Source organism: Asparagus officinalis, chromosome 7 (genome assembly GCF_001876935.1).
Source record: "Asparagus officinalis chromosome 7, Aspof.V1, whole genome shotgun sequence".
NCBI lineage: Eukaryota > Viridiplantae > Streptophyta > Magnoliopsida > Asparagales > Asparagaceae > Asparagus > Asparagus officinalis.
Genome location: NC_033800.1, coordinates 140,133,553 through 140,137,872, shown reverse-complemented (window position 1 = coordinate 140,137,872; position 4,320 = coordinate 140,133,553). Strand labels below are relative to the sequence as shown.

At 38.0% G+C, this 4,320-nt stretch overlaps 1 protein-coding gene across 1 annotated transcript in view; it reads right to left on the bottom strand.

Moving 5' to 3' along the window:
• Positions 1 to 4,320, bottom strand: part of LOC109847869 (protein ROOT PRIMORDIUM DEFECTIVE 1-like) — a gene marked incomplete at its 5' end in the record, with an annotated part of 9,976 nt that overhangs the window by 3,726 nt on the left and 1,930 nt on the right. The window lies entirely within an intron of this gene.

The following is a 4,320-nucleotide window of genomic DNA, read 5'->3' as shown; positions in this document are numbered from 1 at the left end:
CAAAAAAAAATAAAAATGGAAGTATTTAATGGTGAAGGAAGTTTTTTTGCCTTGTTTCATGTCGTTCTATCATTTCTGTGTGCACTAGAATTCTCAGAAAACTTTAAATTGCCAAAGGCCGCGCAACTTTAATTTCCTCCACTGTTTTCCTACAAAATACCCCTAATTATTTCATCATTCTTCATAGCTAACTACAATCTTATAAATATTTACGCCCTCATACTCGTTTATTTTCTCGTAAGTGGAACTTACAACTATGGCTCATATGCCTCATCCTCATCACAATATTCTCCAGGTTCTCCTTTTATTGGCGGTCACTCTACTTCTGGTGTTGGAGGTAGCAGTTATTCATCGTGCTTACTCACAGTTCTATCCTTCTGAAGTCGGTGGTAGCAGACTAGCAGTACCCCCTTCCCCCCCCACCTATACTTTATGCATGTACTGGGTGACTCTTGCTTGTAGACCCGCCAGCACCAACTTTTACTTATTCTAGCCGGATACTGCCCGCCCACGCCCCTATCGCCCATGCTGCTGAGACGTTCACGTTCTCTCTTCCCTGGCCTGTGGCAGTGGCAACAATTAATTGCCTCCCATTTGCCACAGCCCCCTCTATTCCGACTAAACATTTCATCTCTTATCCTCCACCTCTCCCTCCTCAACACCGCAATACTCAGCACACTCAAGACACAGAAATTCCAAAAACACAACTAGGAAAAAACCGTGCAAATTTAAGAGTCGGGCTCTAACCCTCTGAAGGGAAAGGAAAATTCAAACAGAGAATCTTCCAAAGTGTGGGGACATTTTACTCAAGTTGAAGACGCTAACGACGAAAATAAGAGGACGGTTCATTGCAATATTCACAAAAAAAGTGTACAAATTCCAAAAGCTATGTGGTATCGGTGACTTGAAGAGGCATCTTGACAAAACCACACCCCGATTTGGAAGGAAAAACCACAAGTCCGTCTCAAATTATCACAAGTACAGTGGGCTTTCTACTCTCAGGTTTAAACCAAACATTGCCAAGAAATACTTAGCATGATTTACTGCTTAGTCTGAGCTCCTTTTTTCTATATCTGAAAATGAGTTTTTCGAATATAGTAGAACTACTTTTTTCCCTGAATATAACAAAATTAGCAGCAAAACAATCACAAGACGTATAGAGCACCTTTGATCGTACAAAAAGTCTTTCATGCAGAGTACTCTGTTAGTAGTGGCTACGAAGATAGCTTTAACCTATGATGTGTGGAAGTTACTCATATCACCACCACTATATATGTGTCACGACTCACTTTGTTGATGAAAATTGGGATTTACAAAAAAGAACCTTATATTTCAAAAGATTTCAGTATCCTCATAATGCTCCCATAATGCTCAAGCACACACAAGTCGCGATTACGATAATGAGAAAATTTTACTATCACCTTCGACAGTGACTCCGAAAACACTGCTTCAATTACACATCTTGTAGAGATATGAAAACCCATTTTATGAGGAAAGCTTCTTTATAGTAATTGTGTATGTCATATTATTAACCTCTGTATTTAGGACGGTATGAAGTTTTTAAATGAGCATTTGCTTAAGCTTCATGGTTTTATTTCTTGCATGAGTGGTGATCCCAGAAATGATTTTCTTTTAGAGATTGTTGTGCAGATTTTGGTTTGAGAAGAAGAATTCTTCCTATTGATATCAAGACCAGATGGAACTCCACCTATTCCTTGCTAAGGAAGGCCCTCCCTTACCGCGCAACAATGGATTCCTTTATGGCTGGTGAGAACGTATCAGGTATTTTCATTGATGATTATGAATGAGAGCTTTATTATTTTTTTTTAAATTCTTGGAGAAGTTTGAGGCTACTATGAGAACCCTTTCTAGTGTGTACTATATTACTATTAATTTAGTTCTTTACCATCTTAACAATATTGCTGAGTTGTAGAGATAACCAATATCTTTCTAATACACGAAAAGAAATAGAAAGTTAAGTTTTCCAAATATTTTGAGGAATGCCTTGCTTTTTATCTAGCTACGATGAGGATAAAACTTGATAATTTGAACGAGATGATCAAAAAATTCTGCGAGAACATGGGTAATCAGTGAGATGTTGATAATGTAGTAAAAGATATTAACGATACACTAGAGGGTAAGTTTTCAATATATAGAGATATTTTGTCCCCGAACCAAGGATCCGGAGATTCTAGAGCCTCAACCAGAACCTTATCCTCCTCCAGCTCCGAAAAGAAAAAAAAAATTCAAATTAGATGTCAAGATTGGTTACAAGAACCAAAAAGAAACAGACATCTAATACAAATGTGATGGAGCTTTGTATGTATTTGGAGAGTTTAAAAATACTTTTTGAGAGTTCTTGGGAGTCATTCAATGTACTAGCATGGTGGAAAGGGAGTCACAAAATTATCCTATATTTTCTACAATAGCTAAAGACTTCTAACCCCTTTCACTTCTACAGTTGCCTCTAAGAGAGTATTTTCTGCGGGTGGACGAGTAGTTTCACAGTGGAGGGCACAACCAACCGCTGCACATGTAGAGATGTGTATTTGTTTGAAGGATTGGTTAGATAAGGAAGAACTACAAGGAAGACGTGCAACTTTCTTTCAAGAAGACGAAAAGAATGAAGAAAATGTGAGCCCTGTTACTGGTTAAGATTTTCTTCTTTTTTCTTTTTATTTCTTTTTTCTTTTTTATAATTTGTTATGATTTATTTTTTATAACTAATGGAAAAATTATTTACTGCCTATGGATGTAAAATTTGCTTCGAACCATGTAAAATCTTTGTGTTTATGATGTTTCTCTCTATCATTCTGTACAAATATACAATTTTATTTAATAAAACTAAATTCCTATTTATTATAGTAGTGATTGTCAGCTAGTAATTAACTACATATAAAATTTTAAATGTTCAATGCTTCAAAACTATTTAAAATCATTTACAGAATCACAAAAAAAGAAAGTAAAAAAAGATGAGTGGAGTGGGTCGGCTTGCGACATGGCTCGTCCCGCATGTTCACATGCTCATGAGTAGGCTGGGCTGAGGTCCAGGCCCAGGAACAAGCGGCCAAACACAAGGCCCACTTGTCCTATTGTAAGACGTGGGTCATCTCGCCTCGCGATTGGACTCGCACGAGTTGGCTCGCGGGATGTGTCATCTCCTCCCATTGAACATCACTAATCCTTATCGTCATTTTCTTCTTCCAAGCAACACCAAACCCAAGGACACTCTCCTTCCCCATCATCAACCCCCAACCAAAATGAGAACAGAACAACAAAAGGGAAAACAATCATCAACCTTCAAAACTACAAGAAAGTGCTGGATCCTCTAACGTTATCTAAGTCATGCTGGCTCCTCTAATGTTATCTCTAAGCTGAAGCTGCTGGAAGCCAAAACTAACCTCCTTGCTGGAAGTTTTCCTAACAACTACTTCCGGTAATATCATTGTAATATCCAGAAGACACATCTCCCCTCCTCAGAACCTTAGACATATACAAAAAGGAAAACAGCTCCGTTAACTTCATGGCATTTCTGACAACTACAGAAAAGGCAATGATTAATAGGTGCACAATTCAGTAGCTAAAAAGATGGTCCGATACTTATTCAAAAAGAAAGTAAGAAACCTTGAGATCTTTATGATAGACACCTAATTTTGCAGTCTACAAGTTTATAGGAGTTCATCAATCAAACATGTCAGAAGACATACTAGGATTTAAAGGTTAATGACAACTTATTCAGCCATATCCAAGAATCTATTCCACGTAGCTTAACCATATATTGGTAAAGGGGCAATAAGAAAAAGATCAGAAAAGATGAAGAGCAGGACTTAGAATTCTTTTGGTTGCACACCGGGTGTCACAATCACCCATGGCCATCATATAATAGGCCATGTTAATCAAGAGATACCCAGTTATGCCCAAAATATGCTTTTGCCCTCTTTTCCTCGCACTACTAAGATGTTTCAGTTCGTTGCCCAGGGATTCGTTAGTAACAATTCACCTGTTCCTATTTGCTGATTTTCAACTCCTGAAGAATTTTGTTGCTTGTTTTGTCCTTCATTCCTTCTCTGGGAGCAAATTAAGATCCTGACATAGTGAATTACGCCCTAGTAGTAGGCCTCCATATCGTAATTCACCATGTCTTGATGTTCTTAATCACCCAGACCTTAATTCACCAGGATTTGATGTTCTTAATCATCCTGACAGCAAGCACAAGGTGTAAATCCTGACACACGTAATGCAAGTGGAATATCATACCAAGGGAAGGGAGGGGTGGGGAAGGGAGAATATAACATCATGTTTGGGAGTTTAGTAAGGAAA